This window comes from Canis lupus, chromosome 27 (genome assembly GCF_003254725.2).
Source record: "Canis lupus dingo isolate Sandy chromosome 27, ASM325472v2, whole genome shotgun sequence".
Classification (NCBI taxonomy): Eukaryota; Metazoa; Chordata; class Mammalia; order Carnivora; family Canidae; genus Canis; species Canis lupus.
The window spans coordinates 41,333,915-41,346,566 of record NC_064269.1 but is presented as its reverse complement, the minus strand read 5'-3'; the positions used below and the strand labels follow the sequence as shown (position 1 = coordinate 41,346,566).

Sequence of the window (12,652 nt, the reverse complement as noted above, 5' to 3'; positions counted from 1 at the left end):
TGAAATTCCCTCAGAGATATTTAATTCTAGATAGAGCTTTAGCTATGCCACATATCCTTTAAAGAAAAAAGACATCTAAATAACAAACATCCTTCCATCTTCAAATAAAAATCTCAGAAGGCAAACGGGCTTGTCTCCCTTACATCTGCCTCTACTCTTCTGTTGCCAACTATATCAACGAATTCCCTACATTTTGTTTCAAAAAAAAAGAAAGGTACTCAATATACCACAGCCTCTCATGTTTCCACACAGGCCCTGAAGGGCCTGATGCTCTGTGAACGTTCTCTGCTGCTTTGATGCCAGTGAAACACGCTTGTGTGCTCTGCTTGGCCTTCACCTGTGGCCTGCTGAGTGAATTCCCTTCCTGACTTGATCCCAGCCTCCCTACACGGAGCTTTCTGGAAAAGAGTCTGTGTTATTTCCGTTTCCAACCCTGACTCAAAGGCCTCTGGAATTTTAACCTTAAAAAAAAAAAAAGAGTATTTTCAAGCCCAAATCGATTTCTTGGAGAAGATCTCACCCACCTCTCCCCACCGTGGGTGAAACGCCAACACTATTTTTGATCAGAAAGGATAAAATAAGATTTACCAGACCCAAGCATGTCTTTCTAAAGCAAGCAAAGGGCTTCAGCCAGGTAACAGGGGTAGACCTGCCTTTTCAGTGCAACCCGATGCAGGATGCAGAACACAATCACCAACCTGTGTCTCAGCCACTTGTTGAGTCATTATGGGTTTGTGTTTGTCTTCCCTGCCACCCAGCAGACTGGTGCTTGAGGAATACACACGCATTTTAAACAGGCAGCATGCACCAAGGCAACAAATCTGCTTTTTCAAAATAATGGTGTGCTGCATTCCAAAGCCAAACAAGTTCATCTGGTGGTTCTCTTCAGCTAAGGCTTACGGATGGACTCCTTAGTGCCAGACGTGTTAGGTAACAGGAATAAAAAGAACAGAATATTATCCATACCCTCAAAAGCTCACAGTCTAATGGAGATAGATATATGTAACAAACTTAAATGTAAGACAGAATGAGAAAACGTGGTAAGAAAAATATGTGTGTGTGTACTGGAAAAGGATGGGAAGAAATATACCCCAATGTTAATAGTGAGTGTCTCTATTTACTGGACCTATGGGCAATTTTTCCCCTCTTCTTTACTATTTGTTATAGTCTCTGGTAGCTCTTTTTATGATAAACATGCATTGCTTATAAAAAAAATAAGGTATGTTTTTCAAGAAAAAAAATCAACAAATTATAAAGGACAACTATTTGGGTGATAAATTAAGTCTTTGTGGAGAATGCGGTATGTCTACTAGCCCTGCAGGATAAGTAGAATTGGGTAGTGAGGTGAGGGGAGATGATCTCAGGCAAAGGAGCAACGTGAAATGGCCCCCAGAGCCAGAGGGATGGGGAGGGCAATCTGGGAAAATGTAAAAGGATAGTACACATAGGTACTCACCAAGAGTGGGAACTGCAGCTGGGGGTCCAGGGGGCCGCGAATACCATGTCAAGTAGACTCAGTTGCTTGTTTTTTGTGTTCCTATGGCCCTTTGTTTTGGTTCCCAACATACCACTCATTACACTGCATTATACTTGGTTGTATTTATGTCTATCCCCCACTAAATTTGTAGCTCTTAGGGGTCAGGGATCACGGCTCATTCATCCTGTAACCATAGCACCTAGCATAACAACTAGCACGTTACAAGACTCAAAAGATGCCTCTTGGATGAACTGGAGTCTAAGAGGATTACTCTTTATTTTGTAGTAGTAAGGAGTCATCAGGAGATCCAGAACCGAACATATTCCAGGCAGTCAATATGTGCCAAGCACTATGCTAGCTATGAAACTCTATTGTCTTAATTGGTCCTACCCATAATCCTATGTGTGCCCTTTGTATGACACCCATACTGTCCACCCTTGCTTACACACAAGGCTCAGAAAGGTTGAGTAACCTCCCTCAGATCATACAGCCAGTGGTCAGAGAAGCCAGGACAGTCTGAGGACAGTGGAGGATGTGGTCAAGCAACAACATCACAGATGTTAAGGAGACTACACCAGTTTGAGGCTGTAGGGACCTGAGTTAGCCCAGCTGCTCAGAGCAAGGAATTGAAGAAGTGGAGGGGGACAGTGTGGAGGCAGTGCTCAGAACGGAGGGCTGACTGTTCCTTAGCTGCTTCCCAAGCACATTTATTATTTCTGAAGTCAACATAGGGCCACACAGCACTCACAGGGACTCGCCCTATACCTGGAAGAGCTCCTGCCCACCAGAAGTAGGACTTGTGGGGGTGCCTGGGTGGCTCAGTGGTTGAGCAGTTGCCTTTGGCTCAGGTCAAGATCCCAGGGTCCTGGGATCAAGCCCCACATTGGGCTCCTGGCTTGGCAGGGAGCCTGCTTCTCCCTCTGCCTCTGCCTGTTGCTCCCCCTGCTTGTGCTCACTCTCACTCTCTCTCTCTCAAATAAATAAATAAAATCTTAAAACAAAAAAAAAGTAGGACTTGTGCAAAGAGCTCCCCCCCCCCCCCCGACAGTGCTCTGCCTGAGAGTCACATGAGGTTAAGGCCTCAGGAAGGGGCAGCATGGTGCCCCTGTGAGACTTGACACCACCAATGGTCTTCCATCTCTGCTCCCTAACATTGGCCTCACATCTCATTTGAAGATGCTATTCTCCTTCCCAATCAACAGTGGCAAGGATGGGTGCTCAGGTTCCTGGAGGCAGGGGGATGCCCGGGATGCCCTCTAGCAGGACATTCCACTTGCTGGATCCCAAAATTACTCCTGAGGCTAACGGCTCCATTCCAACCTGCACCCAGCATTTTGCAGCCTCTCTCTCAACATCAAAACAGTAGCCACTGACCTAACAGTGCCATGGGGTGGTGTCCATACAAGGAAGTGACCTCCTTCCTTTTAAAGCATTCATTCCCAGAAAATGAAATGAAAGTGTTCTTATGCCCTTCACTCGTTTCTGGGACAGTGGGTACTGTTAAATCCCCAGCACAGCTGACAGTTGAAGACTAAGAATAACCATGGGTTGGTTGTTCCCCTCTGTTTCCTCTGCTCTCTGCCTCCAATCCAGTCCCCCACCCCCACCCCAGCTCAGTGCACTGCACTCTCTAGGTGGTTCTTGCCAGGCCACGTCTGATTGCCTCTCCACCCTAAAGGCAATCATGCTCAGGTGACCTCTCTGCTCCCATGCTACTGGTCCTCCCTGTTGAGAACAATGCCTGGGAAATGCACACACAAGATCCAGCAATGTGGGCAGTGAGCCCGCATCCAGGATGCTGTGACACCCCCCTCTCGGCTTCCACGCAACCAGCCAGAAGAGTCAAGGAGGACACAGAGTTCACGAGCATTGTCAATGAATGATTTCCCTTGCTTATGTTTGCAGATAATAGGGGATGGATTTGCATTCCATCGTGCAGTGTCCACGAGATGTCCCCACCCCTGCACATGCCTTGAGATTGGGTGCTCTCATTCCAGTGCAGAGGATTGAGGATGGTCCCTCTGGAATTCATCAGAAGTGATATGACAGCACTCAGGGGTCTGCAGTGGGATCAACGTTGAAGACCTCAGCACATCCAGCCGATGACAGCAGCAATACCACCCAGACCTGCAGAGCCTGTGGTGGGTTCCCCACTCAGCAGGGAATCTCCTTGTCTCCCTCTCCCTCTGCCCCTCCCCCCAAATAAATAAATCAATGTAAAAAAATTAAAAATTAAAAAACCTTTAAAACCTCCTATATTCCTTCCATCTTATCAGATGCTATCCACCCTTCGGGCAGTGTCTTGGTTTTCTAGGGCTGCCATAACAAATCATCAAAAATCAGGTGCCTTAAAAATGGCAAAAATGTATTCTCTCATGGTTCTGGAGGCCAGAAGTCCTAAATCTAGGTGTTCATGGGCTCCTAGGTGTCCACAGGCTTCTAAGTGTCCACAGGGTTCTAGGTGTCCACAGGCTATGCCCCCTCTGAAGGAGCTAGGGGAGAAATCAGTTCTTTCTTCTTCTGGCATCTGGTGGCTCCACAGGAACACTCTGTCCTCACATGGCCTTCTCTCTGTGTCTGTCCTCTGAAGTATGTGTGTGGGCTTTTGTGTTTGTTTTTGCTGAAGTTACCCGGTTTCTTAGGACCAACTTGGGGAGAACCACCATTTCAAATCCCAAGGTCTCATCGCATCTCACCCAAGCAGATACTAGGGGTGATACCAACTTTCCTGACTGCTTTCTCATTCAGGATTCTTTCAATGTAGCCACAGATCAGACTGCCATCTACTGGTTTTTTAATGTTGCACAAATGTCAGAGACCTCAGAGACCTCCAGCGTGTTCCATGCTCTCCAACCCACGCCCTATTTGTACAACAAATATTTGGAAACACCCTCTAGGTGGCCTGAAATGACACTCCCAGATAAGCAAGTCAACCCACAGGCATAATTTGGCTCTAGTTGTCATATACAGGAGAAAAAAGGAAAGCAATTTATATTAAAATAATAAATATCTCAACATGTAAGTGCTCATGCATGACTGCACAGGAACACACTAATGAAGTAGTCATGGCTTACACCTGCTTATAATGAATAAGATTAGATTATACACTTCACAGGAGTACAGGGAAATGAAAACCAGAGGACAACAGAAAAAAATGTCAGATAAGAAATAATAAACCCTCTCACCGGTTTGTATCTGATGATAGGAAGAAGGAAACAGCCCGTGCTGAGGTAGGGATAATATATCAGGGAAAATAATGTGAAAATAGGTAAAACAAGGAAGTATGCTTTTCTTGTGAACGAGTTAAACTTTATATAGTGTCATAATACTTTATTATGCTGACATGGGACAGGTGGTGACAAAGAACCATGGGAAACATTGTCTACAATCTGGAGATCCCACCCACAGAGTGGAGGCAGGTATTCAGTCCCCAGCCTTAAAAAAGCTGTGGAAGCAATCTCCCCCTTTCATTCAGGCAGGGGGGAGAGGAGGCCCGATTAGAAACTGTTGTTTGATACATCTCAAAGAGGAATATCTAACTGTGAGTGAAAAATAAAGGCAACCCCAAAGTAAGTCATTGTAATGTCTAATTTTTGCAAGAGATTTCTCATAAGTGTCCTACAATGTCCTACAACTGTTTATATTCATATATTAGAACATAAACTATTTTATTATTTTTTAAGATTTTATTTATTTATTTGAGAGAGAGCACGAGCAGGGAGGGGCAGAGGGAGAAGCAGACTCCTCACTGAGCAGGGAGCCCAATGCAGGACTCGATTCCAGGACCCTGGGATCCTGACCTGAGCTGAAGGCAGGTGCTTTTGAGCAATACTGACTGAGCCATCAGGCACCCTAGAATATAAACTATTTTAAAAGCAGTTTTGATAAAGAAGTTTATCAACATGGTGACATTTCATATGCCTCTGCTAGTGTAATAATGTGTTGTCCTGCAACTGTGTGTGTTAGATGAAGCCTCAAATCTCCTGTTACAGATCTGCAAGTGGTTTCCTTGTTTTTGCAGTAACTACATATTGCACTGCAACTCTTGTTAGTTAAGTGTATGTTTGGAAATGCTCTAATCGAGACAGAATACATAGAGTGGGGGAAATTATCCAGTCATTTCAAGGTTTTGTCTTTTATTTCATTGAGGTTTCTCTTTGCCAAAAAAAAACAGCTTCTCAATTACTGGGCTTTTGGCATCACTTCTTTGAAAACTTTTCAGTATTACTATGTAGAAAAATATTACTGACTTACATTTGTTTGGGTTTAGTTTGGCAGGGCAGGTAACAATTCTTCACTGATGGGGCTGGTTTGCACATGGCACGACAGGCACCCCCAGCAGTAAATTCTGGGGCATTTGTCAAAGCCATCTCACAGATTTACAAAATGGCTTCTGGGGCTTCAGTACGCAAAGCACTGTGGTCCCTAGGCCGGCAGCAGATCCTGGGAGTCTGTTAGAAAAGCAGAATCTTAAGCCTTGAACTAGACCTACTGGATCGAGTGTGCATGTTTGACAAGCCCCCAGGTAATTCACATGCACACTGAAGGCATCTGTGAAGCACTTCTCTGGGGGCAGTCTGATCCCACTAGGAATACTGAGCAAAGCCAACCTTACTCGTAGCTCGAATGAGGGAGCAGGTCCAAGGAGGTGGGTCAACTGTATATTTTGCTCCTCTTCTTGTCACTAAGCTCCTCGGGGACTAGCAGGGGAGGGGATTCTTCTCTTGTATCTGCACACAGCCACAGCCAGACAAGCACACGAAGCTGTGGCCTCGAAAGGCCCCTTGTGTGTCATCTCTCAGGACTAAATTCTCCTTAACCAGACAACAGCCACCTTCCATGACTCATCTGTAGAAGCACAAGCAGTAGATCCCCAGCACACGCTTGGACTAAGTTTCAACACCTCTGCTTTGAAAATTCCACCAGCTGCGCAAGGCCCAGTGTTTAATGACGAGCAACCCCCTCCCTCCCCACTCCCTCTGCCAGTGGGCTGCGGTGCTTAGCCACACACTCAGAGAAGGACTACATAAAAGCAGAACCCCTGGTTGTTCTGTGATATCTACAGAGATGCTAGACACTGTGGCATGCAAACTTATGGAAGAAGAAAAATAAATGGCAGCCATAAAAAAACAGGAAAGGAGTTTCCCTCTGACAAGAAGCCCCAGCAGGAGGATCCTTCTGCTGACATGTGACTTAAAAGGTCAGATAGGGGTGCCTGGGTGGCTCAGTCCATTGAGCATCCGACTCTTGATTTCCACTCAGGTTGTGGCCTCAGGGTTGTGGGATCAAGCCCCACACCAGACTCCGTGCTTAGCGGGAGTCAGTGGAAGATTCTCTCCCTCTCCTGCTGCTCCTCCCCTTGCTCACGCACACATGTGCACACGCTCTCTCTATAAATAAATAAAATATTTAAAAATAAATAAATAAAAGGTCAAATTTAATGACTTATGAACTATACCCTGCTGGCCCAGGCCCCCTGCTCACCTCAGCTGCTAACCACCACCCAACCCCACCCCCCACAACCTGCCCAAACCCCCCTGCTCCTGACAGAACAGCCAAGTATGAGAAACCCTGAGATGAGCAGCAAAGGGGAGAGGAGGCTTCCTTCAGCCCACCTTTCAACCCTGACTGAGGCCGTCTCCAAGGAGCCTGCAGCTTGCAGAGCTGTGGCCACCATCAGCTCCACCCTGGGCCACATGTGAGCAGAAGGATGGCTCAATATCTTAGCCCACGGTCTCCACTTCCGGGCCCTCACTTCCTTCCTTCACAGAGCAATGATAAAAACCCAAGACAGCTAGAAACCACCCACCCTGTTACTCCACTGGTAATTCATTTCTTTTATCACATTGAGGCCCCAGCCTGATACCTCATGCCATTCCAGTGCCACATTTACCAGGTGGCACTGCAGCTCTCTGCTGACATGTCCTAACTAGGCTCCAAGGATCAGGGTGTGGCTCACTCCTCTCGGCTGTCACATCTGGCACAGTGCCTCACCTTTGGAAGCTGTTCTGTGTAAATGTTTGGGGACGAAAAGAGCAGAGGGGGCAATGGAGCCGATTACAATGTGACAGATCATCAAGGATGAGCCATCACCTTTGGTAGGAGAACAGAAATACATTCTGGTTACAAGCCTTCTTTAGGGCATGTCACTGACTCCCTCATTTTCAGAGCTGCTCTCTTATCTTTGTCGTGACCATCATCACCATGCCACCACGAACAGCAAGCTTGAAAGGTGAGAGGTGCCACTCTTTTTCAAGATGTTGCAGGTAGCATAAAAGATTAGAATCAAGTTCTAGAGCCAGAAATTCTTGGGTTTGAATACCCGTTCTACAAAGCATCAGTTATGAATCTTGGCCAAGTGACTTCACTCTGACACTGTTTCCTTGTCTATAAAATGCAACAAGGAATACCACATCCTCATGGGGCTTTGGTTAGATGGTACATGTAATAGAACAATCCTTTTGACTGTCATGTTCATTTTTATTCCGGGTCTCCAAGCAGCTTACTCAGGCTGTGCTAAAACAACCAGTGAATAAACAGAGTTCTTTTCCTTCCTCTCTGAGGCAAAATGGCATGGACATAACGAGGCAGGGCTGCACATCCATAGTGCCCGGACATGTAACACAGATGAGCTAACTTGTCAGGTGCAAACAAAGCAGAATCACACCCACACAGACATCTGCCCTGTCCTTTTCATCTTGAAAAAGACCCCCTTGGCTTTCATTTGCCAGTTTGAAGAGACATGAGCATCTGGGTGATTTTTTTCCCTTTCTCCTTTATCTATCATAAGAAGGACAGCACAATTCTAATGCTCAGTGGCAGTCAACCCTCAGACTTAATAGAAGACAGAACGGGCAGAAGGACGCGGAAATGTCAGATGGGAACAGGCTAGTCCCAGGGTCAGGGATCCTTAGAGACAGTCGCCGCTCAGTCCAAGCCAGTGGTTATTAGAACCCAGCGGTTCCAGTCCTTTTGATAATTCAAAGATTTCAGAATTTTTAAGTGTTATACACATTTAGCCACAAGACACAATGGCAAGCTTACTCACTGCACCATTAAGTGCAAAACACACCAAATGACTGGAAACGACCTGTGTCCATAGGTAGGGGATTGGCTGAATAAATTAGGGTACATCCCAACAATGGAGCATTATGCCCCATCAAAAAAAAATATCAGAAAGCTCTCAACATACTAATAGGAAAAGAGCACCAAGGTAAATTAAGTGGAAAAAAAAAACAAGATTAAAAAAGGTGTGATACTAAGAAAAAACATGACGGAGTCATCAGGTATATTTGTACTGGTCTGTATTTGCAAAATGAAACTCCAGAATGATGTATAACAGTAATAAAGCTGATTACTGTCCCAGGAGGGGGCAGGGCAGGCAGATAGAGGCCAAGACAAGAGTTCCCTCTTCCTAGAGTGATTTTATTTTTGAACTATGTAATATATTGCCTATTCAAAAAATTATATAAAAATATTTTATTAAAAAAATATATTTTATTAAAAAATACACCAGCCACTGTGAACAAAGTCTATCTGCAGGCTACAAATGGCCTGTAGGTCTTTGGTTTATGACTTCTGTGCTAACGGGTCCTAAACTGGGGAAGTAGAAAAACTGGCAGAAAGGGAACAAGTTTCTCTACATTTGGAAACAAGCAGGTTATTGAATATCTGTTATCTGAGACTCCCTGTGAATTGCCTGGCAATTAGCTGGCTGGGTCTAGAAGCTTCTCCTCTCCCAGGGGAAGAGGATGCAACTTCCCACAGAATAAGGTGGGGCTCCTCTACTTTCCTTGAAAGTTAAGGCTGCCTGGAACCCAAATGGTCTGCTTTCTCCCCTCCATGGAGGCCTCTCCTCAACTTGTATATAGAAAGGGAAAGTGATAGGTGTGTGGAGGTCCACCTCTGGAACATGGGATCCTGGTGTGTCCAGCTGGGCCCCAGCTCATGCAAACCCCTGGAGAACACCATAGGACAGAGAACAGAGGACACATGCTCCTGCTGACTCTTCTCAGCACCAAGAGACACTCTTAATATTCACCCCCTTGCCTTTTGTACATGCTTGTCTTGTCACCTCGAATGAGCTCACTTAGTGTTCTAGGTTGAATTGTGATCTCCAGTAAAGACTTGTTGAAGACCTAACCTCTAGTACCTCCATATGTGAGCTCATTTGGAAATAGGATCATTACAGATGTCATTCGGCAAGGTGAGGTCATCCTGGAGTATGGTGGGCCCCTAGTCCAACAAGAAGACAGTCACGTGAAGATATAGATACAGAGGGAAAAAGCCATGCAACAATAAAGGCAGAGCATGGATTATGTGGCCACAAGCCACGAAATGCTGAAGATTGCTAACAAATGCCCAGAAGATGGGAAGAGGCAAGGAAGAATTCCTCTACAGATTCGGGAAAGAGTATGGCCTTGCCAACACCTGGACTCTGGGCTTCAATCCTCCAGAACTGAGAGATGATACATTTCTGCTGTTTTAAATCACCATGTTTGTAGTACTTTATTATGGCTGCCATAGGAAGCAAATACACCGCAGCTTCCATCTGATGCTCTTCCATCCCAGTAGGTACTAGGAAGCCATTGATGGCAACTCTGATCCAATGAATGAAAACCGGGACCTGCACTGATTGGATTTTATTGTATAGGTATGCAGTAAAAATCAATAATTACCAAGTACTGACCTTGTGAAGAACATAGGGGATATAAAATGTTCAATTATTGCCCTCAGGGAGTTGACAATGTGGTTGAAGATTTAAGACAGACATGAAAAATTATAATACATATATACATACACTGATACACACTATATATGTGTATGATACATATAATACAATACACTTCACAGAGGCCAAAGAAACATGACCTCACCCTTCAGCAGATACTAGAGAAGTCACTCCTAACTAAATCCCACTAGCCTGCCATCTGGCCTCAATCTTCTACTGTATTTCATTTTAGCTGCTACTGATAATGTGTGTTTGGGAAAGTGTTAGGATGTCAGGCGAGTAGTCAATTTCTAGAAGCTGTCACCACTGCTCTGGGCATAGAACCCAAACTTGTTACCCACTGCAGACACCCACTGCTGTCTGTGATCATTACCTGCTACCCCTGCTCAAAGACTTTCCCATCAGCTCCCTTTACCTATTCAGAGACAAAGACCCTAGATGGACGATGAACCTATTCTATGGTTCGCCACAAATCTGACCTGCAGGAAGCACAAAATCCAGGTAGTTTGGCAGGTCGACTACAAGAGTTTTTAAGAGAGGTTACAGAAACTCAGAGACTCCTACCAGAGTTACCGCGTCATCATTCAGAACATCTGCTTACTTGGCCCATCCTTCTCGCAGGCTCCCACTACACTTGCCTCTGGGAACCTGATTCTTACCGTAAGGAAGGCCCGTGTCCCTTTGCACACCTGGGTTCGGGGAGGCAGCCCACCAGGACTGAACTCTCCCGGAGCTCTCTCTGAAGCCCAGGCCTCTGGGTCAGGCTGCTCCAGGAGGAAGAGACGTGCTCGTGCGGAGTGCCAGGTGGACACCCAGGCTGGGCTCAGGAGGAAAAGTGGCAAGTCGCTGCTGCTCCGCCCTTGGCAAGCAGCCTGCTGGCGTGACTTTGGCTCCAAGCCATTCTCCTGAGGGGCAGCTGTGGCCAAGGCATGACCTGCAGATGGAACAGACAGAAGAGAGGTCTCTTCACTTTGATTTCAAATAAGTCATTATAGATACTCAGAGCAGAAAAGGTCTTTGAAGTCACTTAATTTCTATCCTGTTACTTTTCAAATAAATTTCCAGCTGGGATTTGGGTCTGGTTTTGAAGCAGACACTGCTTAGGCAAGCAACACCCATTTCTCCCCTGTTCCTCTCTAACAGAACTCCAATGATGTCACCACTCTGGCTAAGCACCCGGCCGGACCCTTAGCCCAGGGGCCCTATGCAGTCAGAGCAAATGCAGGCCCCTGGTCCGTGAGAAAGGCAGGAGTGGGCTTCTCACTCTCTCTGGTCTTGAGATATGAGAGGGGCCTCCTAGGGGATGTTCCTGGAAATGTTTTTTTGGCTCTTGAAAAGAGAGATGCTTCACTGCTACCAGAGGTTGTCTTATCTGGCCACATTGTGACCATGACGGGAAGCATAAGAGAAGAACAGAGCAAGAAGAAAGCCAGGTCCTTGATGACATCACTAAACCACTGGATTAAACAGCCCTGGTGTCACCTTTCCTCCAGACTTCTCATTATACAAGTAATACATATCCATGTTGTTTACATTCACTGAGCTGAGTTTCGGGGTTTTGTTTTTACCATCTACAGCTAAGACTATCCTAAGTGATGTGCATTCAGATGTTCTCAAAACCACAGGACAATATTCCTAGAGCATAATCTCACTGTACTGACTACAACTTCCCAAACGTCCACATTGTACTTTCTCTCCACCTTTTCTTTGGTGATCAGTCCTCTCCCCAGATCTAACCCATGTAACCACCTTGTCAATACAGTATTCAATTCTACAGCATATGCCAATTCAGTCATTGAATTCATTAAACATTTCTGAGTCCCTATGATATACCAGACAGGGACTCAAAAATGAAGTCCTGGAGGATGCATGGTGGGTTAGATCCACTCCTGGTCAGGAGGTCGGTGAGTGCCATGTGTCGAGTGCTTAGTGGGAGGTGCACATCAGCCTGGGTGTGCATCAGGGACCTGGGGGTGGGGAATGCTAGCAAAAGCACCTCGGAAAACAAACTCCCTCTTGAGGGAAGAGCAGAAGAGTGTGAGCAGAGAAGAATGAGAAAGTCAGACCTTCGTAACCAAGGATATGAGGAATGATCAAAATCATAAACCATGATGGCAGCTAACATTTCCTGAGCGCTAACAAACCAGGCATTGTTTTTTGTGCTTTCTGAGGATTAACTCATTCAGTCCACCACCAAAGCTGATAAGGAAGCTCAAATTATTAGCCTCATCTTATGGAAAAGTAAACTGAGGCATAGAGAGGTTAAGTGATACAGGAAGTGAGTGGCAGAGGCAGGATTTGATCCTAGGTGGCAGAGCTCCCCAGGCTCACACTCTTGACCCATCTATACCAGTGATTCTCAAAATGATGACCAGCACAACAGCACCAGGAGCCCCTGGGAATCTCACAAATTCAGATCTTTAACCTCCTTTCAGATTTCAGAA

The 12,652-nt window shown here is 45.7% G+C and overlaps 1 protein-coding gene across 6 annotated transcripts in view; it reads right to left on the bottom strand.

Moving 5' to 3' along the window:
* CRACR2A (calcium release activated channel regulator 2A) overlaps positions 1-12,652 on the bottom strand; it is a 144,345-nt gene that overhangs the window by 116,197 nt on the left and 15,496 nt on the right. For 5 of the 6 annotated variants that reach the window (XR_007406620.1, XM_049102983.1, XM_035707280.2 and 2 more), the window contains one exon: positions 10,868-11,142. The gene's annotated coding sequence lies outside the window, so the exon portion shown is untranslated. The remainder of the gene's footprint in view (positions 1-10,867; positions 11,143-12,652) is intronic. The other variant, XM_049102982.1, reaches the window with a different exon arrangement.